The sequence below is a fragment of the Micropterus salmoides genome, unplaced genomic scaffold (assembly GCF_014851395.1).
Source record: "Micropterus salmoides isolate LMB-PRFRI ecotype aquatic unplaced genomic scaffold, ASM1485139v1 Ms_hic_scaffold_2356, whole genome shotgun sequence".
NCBI lineage: Eukaryota > Metazoa > Chordata > Actinopteri > Centrarchiformes > Centrarchidae > Micropterus > Micropterus salmoides.
Genome location: NW_024041547.1, coordinates 1 through 17,076, shown reverse-complemented (window position 1 = coordinate 17,076; position 17,076 = coordinate 1). Strand labels below are relative to the sequence as shown.

General features: G+C 48.3%; 6 non-coding genes across 6 annotated transcripts; all 6 read left to right on the top strand.

The window, feature by feature from the left end:
* Nucleotides 1-1,386: 1,386 nt before the first annotated feature.
* trnar-ucg lies at nt 1,387-1,459 on the top strand. Its single transcript has one exon. It is a non-coding gene; the product is annotated as a tRNA-Arg (tRNA).
* A 2,424-nt stretch (nt 1,460-3,883) lies between these two features.
* trnar-ucg lies at nt 3,884-3,956 on the top strand. Its single transcript has one exon. It is a non-coding gene; the product is annotated as a tRNA-Arg (tRNA).
* A 2,424-nt stretch (nt 3,957-6,380) lies between these two features.
* trnar-ucg lies at nt 6,381-6,453 on the top strand. Its single transcript has one exon. It is a non-coding gene; the product is annotated as a tRNA-Arg (tRNA).
* Nucleotides 6,454-8,877: 2,424 nt separating this feature from the next.
* Nucleotides 8,878-8,950, top strand: trnar-ucg. Its single transcript has one exon. It is a non-coding gene; the product is annotated as a tRNA-Arg (tRNA).
* Nucleotides 8,951-13,006: 4,056 nt separating this feature from the next.
* On the top strand, nt 13,007-13,079 carry trnar-ucg. Its single transcript has one exon. It is a non-coding gene; the product is annotated as a tRNA-Arg (tRNA).
* Nucleotides 13,080-15,501: 2,422 nt separating this feature from the next.
* Nucleotides 15,502-15,574, top strand: trnar-ucg. Its single transcript has one exon. It is a non-coding gene; the product is annotated as a tRNA-Arg (tRNA).
* Nucleotides 15,575-17,076: the final 1,502 nt, after the last annotated feature.

Sequence of the window (17,076 nt, the reverse complement as noted above, 5' to 3'; positions counted from 1 at the left end):
TGAAGCAGGCTGGCACATGGCATGACTCCAGTGAGGTGTTAAAAATGTCTGTAAACACCGGAGACAGCTGATCAGCACAGTGCTTCAGGGTGGATGGGGAGACAGAGTCCGGCCCCGCTGCTTTGCGAGGTTTCTGCCTCCTGAACAGTCTGTTAACATCCCTCTCTTGGATGGTAAGAGAGGGGGAGGAGGTGGGGGATGAGATGGTGGACTGTGGCCGATCAGTGGTGTGACGGGGGATGGTGTCAGGTCTGTCCCATTGTCTTTCAAAGCGACAGTAAAACTGGTTCAACTCGTTGGCAAGGCGTGAGTCGTTCATGGAGTGGGGGGATTTAGGTTTGTAGCTGCTGATCCGTCTGAATCCTCTCCAGACAGAAGCAGAGTCATTCCTTGAGGACTGGTCTTGTAGTCTCTCTGCATACAGCTGTTTAGCATCTCGCACCGCCTTGCTAAACCTGTACTTTGACTCCTTAAACCTGGCCCGGTCTCCACTCCTAATCGCCTCTTCCTTTTCCAACCTCAGCTGTCTGAGCTTAGCTGTGAACCAGGGTCTGTCATTGTTATAACTCACCCTGCTGCGTGTTGGAATGCAGCTGTCCTCACAGAAGCTGATGTAGGATGTCACAGCCTCTGTAAACTCATCCAGATTGTTGGTAGCAGTCCTGAAAACATCCCAGTCAGTGCAGTCCAAGCATGCCTGAAGATCCTCTACAGCTTGACTGCTCCATTTCTTTGATGTCCTCACTACAGGTTTACAGAGTTTTAATTTCTGTCTGTAAGCAGGAATCAGGTGGACCATGACATGATCAGAGTGTCCCAGTGGAGCGCGTCTAACGGCGAGATAGGCACTGCTAACTGTGGTGTAACAGTGATCCAAAGTGTTCCCCTCTCTGGTTGGACACTTAATGAACTGTCTGTATTTGGGGAGTTCTTGGCAGAGGTTTCCTTTGTTAAAGTCACCAAGAACAATAACAAGGGAGTCCGGGTTTGTCTGCTCCACACACAGTATCCGGTCGGCCAGCATGCGCTGTGCGTCCTGCACGTTGGCGTGCGGCAGAATGTAAGCACCAACCAGAATGAATGAAGCAAACTCACGGGGGGAGTAAAGCGGTTTACAGTTTATGATTAAAAATTCCAGATTAGGAGAACAGTGCTGCTGAATGGCGTTTGCATTGTCCTGCTCACAAGCGAGAGCTTTCCGATTTAAACAAATTCTGCCCCTCTTATGCCAAGTTACAAGGACTTTACACATGACAGGATATCCAGTGACTGTTAGCACGGCGCTAAAAGCTACAAGATCTTGAGTTTGATTCCCAAGCTGGCCACTCTTAGTGCTTTGACAAGACCAGATCACCAAGTGTTGTAAGATGTGAGCAAGGGAAACGGGACCGCGTGGCCTAACGGACAAGGCGTCTGACTTCGGATCAGAAGATTGAGGGTTCGAGTCCCTTCGTGGTTGAAGGCCCCTCCGTTATTTATGGAGAAATACTTAAAGCCATCGCGACAGACCGTATAAGAAGTGAGTATTTTCAAGTTTAAACAATTTGTGCTTGCATAGACTTGGGGGCACTTTGCACACGACTGAACATCCAAAACTTGTCCGTTTCTTTTTTTTTTACTTCTGGAGGACAAATTGTTTAAAAAAAGAACCACAAAAGCAGGCGGCTCAGGTCAAAGGTTTTGAGTGTACTGCTCACCTGGAAGGTGGTCACACATGACTTAACATCCAGTATGGAGCCATTGTCTGTTTTAGTCTGTCCCTGTTGTTTTATGCATTGAATTTTGTTAGCAAAAAGAAAGAAAGAAGCACCCCACAGCAGGCCGGTTAGCTCAGATGGTTAGAGCGTGGTGCTAATAACGCCAAGGTCATGGGTTCAACCCCCATACTGGCCAGTGGTGACCATTTAACAACTCGACGTCAGAATCAGAAGGAGCTTTGTTGCCAAGTACCTTCTTACACATACAAGGAATTTGCTTTGGTGTTGAGGTGCTACACCAGACAGACATACAGCTGACATAAATAGATGTAGAAATATGTAATAAACAAATGCAAGTTATATATGAAGAATAGAGAAAAATAATACAACTGACAATATAAAAAAATGGAACAACAACCACTTACAATTAACAACAAATATTTGTGGCGAGAGGTTTTGGTCCTGATGGACCGCAGCCTCTTGCCAGAGGGGAGAGTCTGAAACAGTTTGTGACCGGGATGGGAGGCGTCAGCTGCTGCAGTCTTTCCTGCTCGCCTCAGAGTCCTGGAGGCGTGCAGGTCCTGAAGCGATGCAAGATTGCAGTCAATCACCTTCTCTGCAGAGCGAATGATACGCTGCAGCCTGCCCTTGCCCCGGGAGTGGGTCTATGATGGATTTAAGGTGGGACAACACAAGGCGCTCCAAAGACTTCATCACCACAGAGGTCAGGGCGACGGGTCTGTAGTCGTTTAGTCCCGTGGTCCTTGGTTTTTTGGGGACAGGGATGATGGTGGAGGCTTTGAAGCAGGCTGGCACATGGCATGACTCCAGTGAGGTGTTAAAAATGTCTGTAAACACCGGAGACAGCTGATCAGCACAGTGCTTCAGGGTGGATGGGGAGACAGAGTCCGGCCCCGCTGCTTTGCGAGGTTTCTGCCTCCTGAACAGTCTGTTAACATCCCTCTCTTGGATGGTAAGAGAGGGGGAGGAGGTGGGGGATGAGATGGTGGACTGTGGCCGATCAGTGGTGTGACGGGGGATGGTGTCAGGTCTGTCCCATTGTCTTTCAAAGCGACAGTAAAACTGGTTCAACTCGTTGGCAAGGCGTGAGTCGTTCATGGAGTGGGGGGATTTAGGTTTGTAGCTGCTGATCCGTCTGAATCCTCTCCAGACAGAAGCAGAGTCATTCCTTGAGGACTGGTCTTGTAGTCTCTCTGCATACAGCTGTTTAGCATCTCGCACCGCCTTGCTAAACCTGTACTTTGACTCCTTAAACCTGGCCCGGTCTCCACTCCTAATCGCCTCTTCCTTTTCCAACCTCAGCTGTCTGAGCTTAGCTGTGAACCAGGGTCTGTCATTGTTATAACTCACCCTGCTGCGTGTTGGAATGCAGCTGTCCTCACAGAAGCTGATGTAGGATGTCACAGCCTCTGTAAACTCATCCAGATTGTTGGTAGCAGTCCTGAAAACATCCCAGTCAGTGCAGTCCAAGCATGCCTGAAGATCCTCTACAGCTTGACTGCTCCATTTCTTTGATGTCCTCACTACAGGTTTACAGAGTTTTAATTTCTGTCTGTAAGCAGGAATCAGGTGGACCATGACATGATCAGAGTGTCCCAGTGGAGCGCGTCTAACGGCGAGATAGGCACTGCTAACTGTGGTGTAACAGTGATCCAAAGTGTTCCCCTCTCTGGTTGGACACTTAATGAACTGTCTGTATTTGGGGAGTTCTTGGCAGAGGTTTCCTTTGTTAAAGTCACCAAGAACAATAACAAGGGAGTCCGGGTTTGTCTGCTCCACACACAGTATCCGGTCGGCCAGCATGCGCTGTGCGTCCTGCACGTTGGCGTGCGGCAGAATGTAAGCACCAACCAGAATGAATGAAGCAAACTCACGGGGGGAGTAAAGCGGTTTACAGTTTATGATTAAAAATTCCAGATTAGGAGAACAGTGCTGCTGAATGGCGTTTGCATTGTCCTGCTCACAAGCGAGAGCTTTCCGATTTAAACAAATTCTGCCCCTCTTATGCCAAGTTACAAGGACTTTACACATGACAGGATATCCAGTGACTGTTAGCACGGCGCTAAAAGCTACAAGATCTTGAGTTTGATTCCCAAGCTGGCCACTCTTAGTGCTTTGACAAGACCAGATCACCAAGTGTTGTAAGATGTGAGCAAGGGAAACGGGACCGCGTGGCCTAACGGACAAGGCGTCTGACTTCGGATCAGAAGATTGAGGGTTCGAGTCCCTTCGTGGTTGAAGGCCCCTCCGTTATTTATGGAGAAATACTTAAAGCCATCGCGACAGACCGTATAAGAAGTGAGTATTTTCAAGTTTAAACAATTTGTGCTTGCATAGACTTGGGGGCACTTTGCACACGACTGAACATCCAAAACTTGTCCGTTTCTTTTTTTTTTACTTCTGGAGGACAAATTGTTTAAAAAAAGAACCACAAAAGCAGGCGGCTCAGGTCAAAGGTTTTGAGTGTACTGCTCACCTGGAAGGTGGTCACACATGACTTAACATCCAGTATGGAGCCATTGTCTGTTTTAGTCTGTCCCTGTTGTTTTATGCATTGAATTTTGTTAGCAAAAAGAAAGAAAGAAGCACCCCACAGCAGGCCGGTTAGCTCAGATGGTTAGAGCGTGGTGCTAATAACGCCAAGGTCATGGGTTCAACCCCCATACTGGCCAGTGGTGACCATTTAACAACTCGACGTCAGAATCAGAAGGAGCTTTGTTGCCAAGTACCTTCTTACACATACAAGGAATTTGCTTTGGTGTTGAGGTGCTACACCAGACAGACATACAGCTGACATAAATAGATGTAGAAATATGTAATAAACAAATGCAAGTTATATATGAAGAATAGAGAAAAATAATACAACTGACAATATAAAAAAATGGAACAACAACCACTTACAATTAACAACAAATATTTGTGGCGAGAGGTTTTGGTCCTGATGGACCGCAGCCTCTTGCCAGAGGGGAGAGTCTGAAACAGTTTGTGACCGGGATGGGAGGCGTCAGCTGCTGCAGTCTTTCCTGCTCGCCTCAGAGTCCTGGAGGCGTGCAGGTCCTGAAGCGATGCAAGATTGCAGTCAATCACCTTCTCTGCAGAGCGAATGATACGCTGCAGCCTGCCCTTGCCCCGGGAGTGGGTCTATGATGGATTTAAGGTGGGACAACACAAGGCGCTCCAAAGACTTCATCACCACAGAGGTCAGGGCGACGGGTCTGTAGTCGTTTAGTCCCGTGGTCCTTGGTTTTTTGGGGACAGGGATGATGGTGGAGGCTTTGAAGCAGGCTGGCACATGGCATGACTCCAGTGAGGTGTTAAAAATGTCTGTAAACACCGGAGACAGCTGATCAGCACAGTGCTTCAGGGTGGATGGGGAGACAGAGTCCGGCCCCGCTGCTTTGCGAGGTTTCTGCCTCCTGAACAGTCTGTTAACATCCCTCTCTTGGATGGTAAGAGAGGGGGAGGAGGTGGGGGATGAGATGGTGGACTGTGGCCGATCAGTGGTGTGACGGGGGATGGTGTCAGGTCTGTCCCATTGTCTTTCAAAGCGACAGTAAAACTGGTTCAACTCGTTGGCAAGGCGTGAGTCGTTCATGGAGTGGGGGGATTTAGGTTTGTAGCTGCTGATCCGTCTGAATCCTCTCCAGACAGAAGCAGAGTCATTCCTTGAGGACTGGTCTTGTAGTCTCTCTGCATACAGCTGTTTAGCATCTCGCACCGCCTTGCTAAACCTGTACTTTGACTCCTTAAACCTGGCCCGGTCTCCACTCCTAATCGCCTCTTCCTTTTCCAACCTCAGCTGTCTGAGCTTAGCTGTGAACCAGGGTCTGTCATTGTTATAACTCACCCTGCTGCGTGTTGGAATGCAGCTGTCCTCACAGAAGCTGATGTAGGATGTCACAGCCTCTGTAAACTCATCCAGATTGTTGGTAGCAGTCCTGAAAACATCCCAGTCAGTGCAGTCCAAGCATGCCTGAAGATCCTCTACAGCTTGACTGCTCCATTTCTTTGATGTCCTCACTACAGGTTTACAGAGTTTTAATTTCTGTCTGTAAGCAGGAATCAGGTGGACCATGACATGATCAGAGTGTCCCAGTGGAGCGCGTCTAACGGCGAGATAGGCACTGCTAACTGTGGTGTAACAGTGATCCAAAGTGTTCCCCTCTCTGGTTGGACACTTAATGAACTGTCTGTATTTGGGGAGTTCTTGGCAGAGGTTTCCTTTGTTAAAGTCACCAAGAACAATAACAAGGGAGTCCGGGTTTGTCTGCTCCACACACAGTATCCGGTCGGCCAGCATGCGCTGTGCGTCCTGCACGTTGGCGTGCGGCAGAATGTAAGCACCAACCAGAATGAATGAAGCAAACTCACGGGGGGAGTAAAGCGGTTTACAGTTTATGATTAAAAATTCCAGATTAGGAGAACAGTGCTGCTGAATGGCGTTTGCATTGTCCTGCTCACAAGCGAGAGCTTTCCGATTTAAACAAATTCTGCCCCTCTTATGCCAAGTTACAAGGACTTTACACATGACAGGATATCCAGTGACTGTTAGCACGGCGCTAAAAGCTACAAGATCTTGAGTTTGATTCCCAAGCTGGCCACTCTTAGTGCTTTGACAAGACCAGATCACCAAGTGTTGTAAGATGTGAGCAAGGGAAACGGGACCGCGTGGCCTAACGGACAAGGCGTCTGACTTCGGATCAGAAGATTGAGGGTTCGAGTCCCTTCGTGGTTGAAGGCCCCTCCGTTATTTATGGAGAAATACTTAAAGCCATCGCGACAGACCGTATAAGAAGTGAGTATTTTCAAGTTTAAACAATTTGTGCTTGCATAGACTTGGGGGCACTTTGCACACGACTGAACATCCAAAACTTGTCCGTTTCTTTTTTTTTTACTTCTGGAGGACAAATTGTTTAAAAAAAGAACCACAAAAGCAGGCGGCTCAGGTCAAAGGTTTTGAGTGTACTGCTCACCTGGAAGGTGGTCACACATGACTTAACATCCAGTATGGAGCCATTGTCTGTTTTAGTCTGTCCCTGTTGTTTTATGCATTGAATTTTGTTAGCAAAAAGAAAGAAAGAAGCACCCCACAGCAGGCCGGTTAGCTCAGATGGTTAGAGCGTGGTGCTAATAACGCCAAGGTCATGGGTTCAACCCCCATACTGGCCAGTGGTGACCATTTAACAACTCGACGTCAGAATCAGAAGGAGCTTTGTTGCCAAGTACCTTCTTACACATACAAGGAATTTGCTTTGGTGTTGAGGTGCTACACCAGACAGACATACAGCTGACATAAATAGATGTAGAAATATGTAATAAACAAATGCAAGTTATATATGAAGAATAGAGAAAAATAATACAACTGACAATATAAAAAAATGGAACAACAACCACTTACAATTAACAACAAATATTTGTGGCGAGAGGTTTTGGTCCTGATGGACCGCAGCCTCTTGCCAGAGGGGAGAGTCTGAAACAGTTTGTGACCGGGATGGGAGGCGTCAGCTGCTGCAGTCTTTCCTGCTCGCCTCAGAGTCCTGGAGGCGTGCAGGTCCTGAAGCGATGCAAGATTGCAGTCAATCACCTTCTCTGCAGAGCGAATGATACGCTGCAGCCTGCCCTTGCCCCGGGAGTGGGTCTATGATGGATTTAAGGTGGGACAACACAAGGCGCTCCAAAGACTTCATCACCACAGAGGTCAGGGCGACGGGTCTGTAGTCGTTTAGTCCCGTGGTCCTTGGTTTTTTGGGGACAGGGATGATGGTGGAGGCTTTGAAGCAGGCTGGCACATGGCATGACTCCAGTGAGGTGTTAAAAATGTCTGTAAACACCGGAGACAGCTGATCAGCACAGTGCTTCAGGGTGGATGGGGAGACAGAGTCCGGCCCCGCTGCTTTGCGAGGTTTCTGCCTCCTGAACAGTCTGTTAACATCCCTCTCTTGGATGGTAAGAGAGGGGGAGGAGGTGGGGGATGAGATGGTGGACTGTGGCCGATCAGTGGTGTGACGGGGGATGGTGTCAGGTCTGTCCCATTGTCTTTCAAAGCGACAGTAAAACTGGTTCAACTCGTTGGCAAGGCGTGAGTCGTTCATGGAGTGGGGGGATTTAGGTTTGTAGCTGCTGATCCGTCTGAATCCTCTCCAGACAGAAGCAGAGTCATTCCTTGAGGACTGGTCTTGTAGTCTCTCTGCATACAGCTGTTTAGCATCTCGCACCGCCTTGCTAAACCTGTACTTTGACTCCTTAAACCTGGCCCGGTCTCCACTCCTAATCGCCTCTTCCTTTTCCAACCTCAGCTGTCTGAGCTTAGCTGTGAACCAGGGTCTGTCATTGTTATAACTCACCCTGCTGCGTGTTGGAATGCAGCTGTCCTCACAGAAGCTGATGTAGGATGTCACAGCCTCTGTAAACTCATCCAGATTGTTGGTAGCAGTCCTGAAAACATCCCAGTCAGTGCAGTCCAAGCATGCCTGAAGATCCTCTACAGCTTGACTGCTCCATTTCTTTGATGTCCTCACTACAGGTTTACAGAGTTTTAATTTCTGTCTGTAAGCAGGAATCAGGTGGACCATGACATGATCAGAGTGTCCCAGTGGAGCGCGTCTAACGGCGAGATAGGCACTGCTAACTGTGGTGTAACAGTGATCCAAAGTGTTCCCCTCTCTGGTTGGACACTTAATGAACTGTCTGTATTTGGGGAGTTCTTGGCAGAGGTTTCCTTTGTTAAAGTCACCAAGAACAATAACAAGGGAGTCCGGGTTTGTCTGCTCCACACACAGTATCCGGTCGGCCAGCATGCGCTGTGCGTCCTGCACGTTGGCGTGCGGCAGAATGTAAGCACCAACCAGAATGAATGAAGCAAACTCACGGGGGGAGTAAAGCGGTTTACAGTTTATGATTAAAAATTCCAGATTAGGAGAACAGTGCTGCTGAATGGCGTTTGCATTGTCCTGCTCACAAGCGAGAGCTTTCCGATTTAAACAAATTCTGCCCCTCTTATGCCAAGTTACAAGGACTTTACACATGACAGGATATCCAGTGACTGTTAGCACGGCGCTAAAAGCTACAAGATCTTGAGTTTGATTCCCAAGCTGGCCACTCTTAGTGCTTTGACAAGACCAGATCACCAAGTGTTGTAAGATGTGAGCAAGGGAAACGGGACCGCGTGGCCTAACGGACAAGGCGTCTGACTTCGGATCAGAAGATTGAGGGTTCGAGTCCCTTCGTGGTTGAAGGCCCCTCCGTTATTTATGGAGAAATACTTAAAGCCATCGCGACAGACCGTATAAGAAGTGAGTATTTTCAAGTTTAAACAATTTGTGCTTGCATAGACTTGGGGGCACTTTGCACACGACTGAACATCCAAAACTTGTCCGTTTCTTTTTTTTTTACTTCTGGAGGACAAATTGTTTAAAAAAAGAACCACAAAAGCAGGCGGCTCAGGTCAAAGGTTTTGAGTGTACTGCTCACCTGGAAGGTGGTCACACATGACTTAACATCCAGTATGGAGCCATTGTCTGTTTTAGTCTGTCCCTGTTGTTTTATGCATTGAATTTTGTTAGCAAAAAGAAAGAAAGAAGCACCCCACAGCAGGCCGGTTAGCTCAGATGGTTAGAGCGTGGTGCTAATAACGCCAAGGTCATGGGTTCAACCCCCATACTGGCCAGTGGTGACCATTTAACAACTCGACGTCAGAATCAGAAGGAGCTTTGTTGCCAAGTACCTTCTTACACATACAAGGAATTTGCTTTGGTGTTGAGGTGCTACACCAGACAGACATACAGCTGACATAAATAGATGTAGAAATATGTAATAAACAAATGCAAGTTATATATGAAGAATAGAGAAAAATAATACAACTGACAATATAAAAAAATGGAACAACAACCACTTACAATTAACAACAAATATTTGTGGCGAGAGGTTTTGGTCCTGATGGACCGCAGCCTCTTGCCAGAGGGGAGAGTCTGAAACAGTTTGTGACCGGGATGGGAGGCGTCAGCTGCTGCAGTCTTTCCTGCTCGCCTCAGAGTCCTGGAGGCGTGCAGGTCCTGAAGCGATGCAAGATTGCAGTCAATCACCTTCTCTGCAGAGCGAATGATACGCTGCAGCCTGCCCTTGCCCCGGGAGTGGGTCTATGATGGATTTAAGGTGGGACAACACAAGGCGCTCCAAAGACTTCATCACCACAGAGGTCAGGGCGACGGGTCTGTAGTCGTTTAGTCCCGTGGTCCTTGGTTTTTTGGGGACAGGGATGATGGTGGAGGCTTTGAAGCAGGCTGGCACATGGCATGACTCCAGTGAGGTGTTAAAAATGTCTGTAAACACCGGAGACAGCTGATCAGCACAGTGCTTCAGGGTGGATGGGGAGACAGAGTCCGGCCCCGCTGCTTTGCGAGGTTTCTGCCTCCTGAACAGTCTGTTAACATCCCTCTCTTGGATGGTAAGAGAGGGGGAGGAGGTGGGGGATGAGATGGTGGACTGTGGCCGATCAGTGGTGTGACGGGGGATGGTGTCAGGTCTGTCCCATTGTCTTTCAAAGCGACAGTAAAACTGGTTCAACTCGTTGGCAAGGCGTGAGTCGTTCATGGAGTGGGGGGATTTAGGTTTGTAGCTGCTGATCCGTCTGAATCCTCTCCAGACAGAAGCAGAGTCATTCCTTGAGGACTGGTCTTGTAGTCTCTCTGCATACAGCTGTTTAGCATCTCGCACCGCCTTGCTAAACCTGTACTTTGACTCCTTAAACCTGGCCCGGTCTCCACTCCTAATCGCCTCTTCCTTTTCCAACCTCAGCTGTCTGAGCTTAGCTGTGAACCAGGGTCTGTCATTGTTATAACTCACCCTGCTGCGTGTTGGAATGCAGCTGTCCTCACAGAAGCTGATGTAGGATGTCACAGCCTCTGTAAACTCATCCAGATTGTTGGTAGCAGTCCTGAAAACATCCCAGTCAGTGCAGTCCAAGCATGCCTGAAGATCCTCTACAGCTTGACTGCTCCATTTCTTTGATGTCCTCACTACAGGTTTACAGAGTTTTAATTTCTGTCTGTAAGCAGGAATCAGGTGGACCATGACATGATCAGAGGGTTTTGAGTGTACTGCTCACCTGGAAGGTGGTCACACATGACTTAACATCCAGTATGGAGCCATTGTCTGTTTTAGTCTGTCCCTGTTGTTTTATGCATTGAATTTTGTTAGCAAAAAGAAAGAAAGAAGCACCCCACAGCAGGCCGGTTAGCTCAGATGGTTAGAGCGTGGTGCTAATAACGCCAAGGTCATGGGTTCAACCCCCATACTGGCCAGTGGTGACCATTTAACAACTCGACGTCAGAATCAGAAGGAGCTTTGTTGCCAAGTACCTTCTTACACATACAAGGAATTTGCTTTGGTGTTGAGGTGCTACACCAGACAGACATACAGCTGACATAAATAGATGTAGAAATATGTAATAAACAAATGCAAGTTATATATGAAGAATAGAGAAAAATAATACAACTGACAATATAAAAAATGGAACAACAACCACTTACAATTAACAACAAATATTTGTGGCGAGAGGTTTTGGTCCTGATGGACCGCAGCCTCTTGCCAGAGGGGAGAGTCTGAAACAGTTTGTGACCGGGATGGGAGGCGTCAGCTGCTGCAGTCTTTCCTGCTCGCCTCAGAGTCCTGGAGGCGTGCAGGTCCTGAAGCGATGCAAGATTGCAGTCAATCACCTTCTCTGCAGAGCGAATGATACGCTGCAGCCTGCCCTTGCCCCGGGAGTGGGTCTATGATGGATTTAAGGTGGGACAACACAAGGCGCTCCAAAGACTTCATCACCACAGAGGTCAGGGCGACGGGTCTGTAGTCGTTTAGTCCCGTGGTCCTTGGTTTTTTGGGGACAGGGATGATGGTGGAGGCTTTGAAGCAGGCTGGCACATGGCATGACTCCAGTGAGGTGTTAAAAATGTCTGTAAACACCGGAGACAGCTGATCAGCACAGTGCTTCAGGGTGGATGGGGAGACAGAGTCCGGCCCCGCTGCTTTGCGAGGTTTCTGCCTCCTGAACAGTCTGTTAACATCCCTCTCTTGGATGGTAAGAGAGGGGGAGGAGGTGGGGGATGAGATGGTGGACTGTGGCCGATCAGTGGTGTGACGGGGGATGGTGTCAGGTCTGTCCCATTGTCTTTCAAAGCGACAGTAAAACTGGTTCAACTCGTTGGCAAGGCGTGAGTCGTTCATGGAGTGGGGGGATTTAGGTTTGTAGCTGCTGATCCGTCTGAATCCTCTCCAGACAGAAGCAGAGTCATTCCTTGAGGACTGGTCTTGTAGTCTCTCTGCATACAGCTGTTTAGCATCTCGCACCGCCTTGCTAAACCTGTACTTTGACTCCTTAAACCTGGCCCGGTCTCCACTCCTAATCGCCTCTTCCTTTTCCAACCTCAGCTGTCTGAGCTTAGCTGTGAACCAGGGTCTGTCATTGTTATAACTCACCCTGCTGCGTGTTGGAATGCAGCTGTCCTCACAGAAGCTGATGTAGGATGTCACAGCCTCTGTAAACTCATCCAGATTGTTGGTAGCAGTCCTGAAAACATCCCAGTCAGTGCAGTCCAAGCATGCCTGAAGATCCTCTACAGCTTGACTGCTCCATTTCTTTGATGTCCTCACTACAGGTTTACAGAGTTTTAATTTCTGTCTGTAAGCAGGAATCAGGTGGACCATGACATGATCAGAGTGTCCCAGTGGAGCGCGTCTAACGGCGAGATAGGCACTGCTAACTGTGGTGTAACAGTGATCCAAAGTGTTCCCCTCTCTGGTTGGACACTTAATGAACTGTCTGTATTTGGGGAGTTCTTGGCAGAGGTTTCCTTTGTTAAAGTCACCAAGAACAATAACAAGGGAGTCCGGGTTTGTCTGCTCCACACACAGTATCCGGTCGGCCAGCATGCGCTGTGCGTCCTGCACGTTGGCGTGCGGCAGAATGTAAGCACCAACCAGAATGAATGAAGCAAACTCACGGGGGGAGTAAAGCGGTTTACAGTTTATGATTAAAAATTCCAGATTAGGAGAACAGTGCTGCTGAATGGCGTTTGCATTGTCCTGCTCACAAGCGAGAGCTTTCCGATTTAAACAAATTCTGCCCCTCTTATGCCAAGTTACAAGGACTTTACACATGACAGGATATCCAGTGACTGTTAGCACGGCGCTAAAAGCTACAAGATCTTGAGTTTGATTCCCAAGCTGGCCACTCTTAGTGCTTTGACAAGACCAGATCACCAAGTGTTGTAAGATGTGAGCAAGGGAAACGGGACCGCGTGGCCTAACGGACAAGGCGTCTGACTTCGGATCAGAAGATTGAGGGTTCGAGTCCCTTCGTGGTTGAAGGCCCCTCCGTTATTTATGGAGAAATACTTAAAGCCATCGCGACAGACCGTATAAGAAGTGAGTATTTTCAAGTTTAAACAATTTGTGCTTGCATAGACTTGGGGGCACTTTGCACACGACTGAACATCCAAAACTTGTCCGTTTCTTTTTTTTTTACTTCTGGAGGACAAATTGTTTAAAAAAAGAACCACAAAAGCAGGCGGCTCAGGTCAAAGGTTTTGAGTGTACTGCTCACCTGGAAGGTGGTCACACATGACTTAACATCCAGTATGGAGCCATTGTCTGTTTTAGTCTGTCCCTGTTGTTTTATGCATTGAATTTTGTTAGCAAAAAGAAAGAAAGAAGCACCCCACAGCAGGCCGGTTAGCTCAGATGGTTAGAGCGTGGTGCTAATAACGCCAAGGTCATGGGTTCAACCCCCATACTGGCCAGTGGTGACCATTTAACAACTCGACGTCAGAATCAGAAGGAGCTTTGTTGCCAAGTACCTTCTTACACATACAAGGAATTTGCTTTGGTGTTGAGGTGCTACACGCAGACAGACATACAGCTGACATAAATAGATGTAGAAATATGTAATAAACAAATGCAAGTTATATATGAAGAATAGAGAAAAATAATACAACTGACAATATAAAAAATGGAACAACAACCACTTACAATTAACAACAAATATTTGTGGCGAGAGGTTTTGGTCCTGATGGACCGCAGCCTCTTGCCAGAGGGGAGAGTCTGAAACAGTTTGTGACCGGGATGGGAGGCGTCAGCTGCTGCAGTCTTTCCTGCTCGCCTCAGAGTCCTGGAGGCGTGCAGGTCCTGAAGCGATGCAAGATTGCAGTCAATCACCTTCTCTGCAGAGCGAATGATACGCTGCAGCCTGCCCTTGCCCCGGGAGTGGGTCTATGATGGATTTAAGGTGGGACAACACAAGGCGCTCCAAAGACTTCATCACCACAGAGGTCAGGGCGACGGGTCTGTAGTCGTTTAGTCCCGTGGTCCTTGGTTTTTTGGGGACAGGGATGATGGTGGAGGCTTTGAAGCAGGCTGGCACATGGCATGACTCCAGTGAGGTGTTAAAAATGTCTGTAAACACCGGAGACAGCTGATCAGCACAGTGCTTCAGGGTGGATGGGGAGACAGAGTCCGGCCCCGCTGCTTTGCGAGGTTTCTGCCTCCTGAACAGTCTGTTAACATCCCTCTCTTGGATGGTAAGAGAGGGGGAGGAGGTGGGGGATGAGATGGTGGACTGTGGCCGATCAGTGGTGTGACGGGGGATGGTGTCAGGTCTGTCCCATTGTCTTTCAAAGCGACAGTAAAACTGGTTCAACTCGTTGGCAAGGCGTGAGTCGTTCATGGAGTGGGGGGATTTAGGTTTGTAGCTGCTGATCCGTCTGAATCCTCTCCAGACAGAAGCAGAGTCATTCCTTGAGGACTGGTCTTGTAGTCTCTCTGCATACAGCTGTTTAGCATCTCGCACCGCCTTGCTAAACCTGTACTTTGACTCCTTAAACCTGGCCCGGTCTCCACTCCTAATCGCCTCTTCCTTTTCCAACCTCAGCTGTCTGAGCTTAGCTGTGAACCAGGGTCTGTCATTGTTATAACTCACCCTGCTGCGTGTTGGAATGCAGCTGTCCTCACAGAAGCTGATGTAGGATGTCACAGCCTCTGTAAACTCATCCAGATTGTTGGTAGCAGTCCTGAAAACATCCCAGTCAGTGCAGTCCAAGCATGCCTGAAGATCCTCTACAGCTTGACTGCTCCATTTCTTTGATGTCCTCACTACAGGTTTACAGAGTTTTAATTTCTGTCTGTAAGCAGGAATCAGGTGGACCATGACATGATCAGAGTGTCCCAGTGGAGCGCGTCTAACGGCGAGATAGGCACTGCTAACTGTGGTGTAACAGTGATCCAAAGTGTTCCCCTCTCTGGTTGGACACTTAATGAACTGTCTGTATTTGGGGAGTTCTTGGCAGAGGTTTCCTTTGTTAAAGTCACCAAGAACAATAACAAGGGAGTCCGGGTTTGTCTGCTCACACACAGTATCGGTCGGCCAGCATGCGCTGTGCGTCCTGCACGTTGGCGTGCGGCAGAATGTAAGCACCAACCAGAATGAATGAAGCAAACTCACGGGGGGAGTAAAGCGGTTTACAGTTTATGATTAAAAATTCCAGATTAGGAGAACAGTGCTGCTGAATGGCGTTTGCATTGTCCTGCTCACAAGCGAGAGCTTTCCGATTTAAACAAATTCTGCCCCTCTTATGCCAAGTTACAAGGACTTTACACATGACAGGATATCCAGTGACTGTTAGCACGGCGCTAAAAGCTACAAGATCTTGAGTTTGATTCCCAAGCTGGCCACTCTTAGTGCTTTGACAAGACCAGATCACCAAGTGTTGTAAGATGTGAGCAAGGGAAACGGGACCGCGTGGCCTAACGGACAAGGCGTCTGACTTCGGATCAGAAGATTGAGGGTTCGAGTCCCTTCGTGGTTGAAGGCCCCTCCGTTATTTATGGAGAAATACTTAAAGCCATCGCGACAGACCGTATAAGAAGTGAGTATTTTCAAGTTTAAACAATTTGTGCTGCATAGACTTGGGGGCACTTGCACACGACTGAACATCCAAAACTTGTCCGTTTCTTTTTTTACTTCTGGAGGACAAATTGTTTAAAAAAAGAACCACAAAAGCAGGCGGCTCAGGTCAAAGGTTTTGAGTGTACTGCTCACCTGGAAGGTGGTCACACATGACTTAACATCCAGTATGGAGCCATTGTCTGTTTAGTCTGTCCCTGTTGTTTATGCATTGAATTTGTTAGCAAAAAGAAAGAAAGAAGCACCCCACAGCAGGCCGGTTAGCTCAGATGGTTAGAGCGTGGTGCTAATAACGCCAAGGTCATGGGTTCAACCCCCATACTGGCCAGTGGTGACCATTTAACAACTCGACGTCAGAATCAGAAGGAGCTTTGTTGCCAAGTACCTTCTTACACATACAAGGAATTGCTTTGGTGTTGAGGTGCTACACGCAGACAGACATACAGCTGACATAGATGTAGAAATATGTAATAAACAAATGCAAGTTAATATGAAGAATAGAAAAAATAATACAACTGACAATATAAAAAATGGAACAACAACCACTTACAATTAACAACAAATATTTGTGGCGAGAGGTTTTGGTCCTGATGGACCGCAGCCTCTTGCCAGAGGGGAGAGTCTGAAACAGTTTGTGACCGGGATGGGAGGCGTCAGCTGCTGCAGTCTTTCCTGCTCGCCTCAGAGTCCTGGAGGCGTGCAGGTCCTGAAGCGATGCAAGATTGCAGTCAATCACCTTCTCTGCAGAGCGAATGATACGCTGCAGCCTGCCCTTGCCCCGGGAGTGGGTCTATGATGGATTTAAGGTGGGACAACACAAGGCGCTCCAAAGACTTCATCACCACAGAGGTCAGGGCGACGGGTCTGTAGTCGTTTAGTCCCGTGGTCCTTGGTTTTTGGGGACAGGGATGATGGTGGAGGCTTTGAAGCAGGCTGGCACATGGCATGACTCCAGTGAGGTGTTAAAAATGTCTGTAAACACCGGAGACAGCTGATCAGCACAGTGCTTCAGGGTGGATGGGGAGACAGAGTCCGGCCCCGCTTTGCGAGGTTTCTGCCTCCTGAACAGTCTGTTAACATCCCTCTCTTGGATGGTAAGAGAGGGGGAGGAGGTGGGGGATGAGATGGTGGACTGTGGCCGATCAGTGGTGTGACGGGGGATGGTGTCAGGTCTGTCCCATTGTCTTTCAAAGCGACAGTAAAACTGGTTCAACTCGTTGGCAAGGCGTGAGTCGTTCATGGAGTGGGGGGATTTAGGTTTGTAGCTGCTGATCCGTCTGAATCCTCTCCAGACAGAAGCAGAGTCATTCCTTGAGGACTGGTCTTGTAGTCTCTCTGCATACAGCGTTTAGCATCTCGCACCGCCTTGCTAAACCTGTACTTGACTCCTTAAACCTGGCTGTC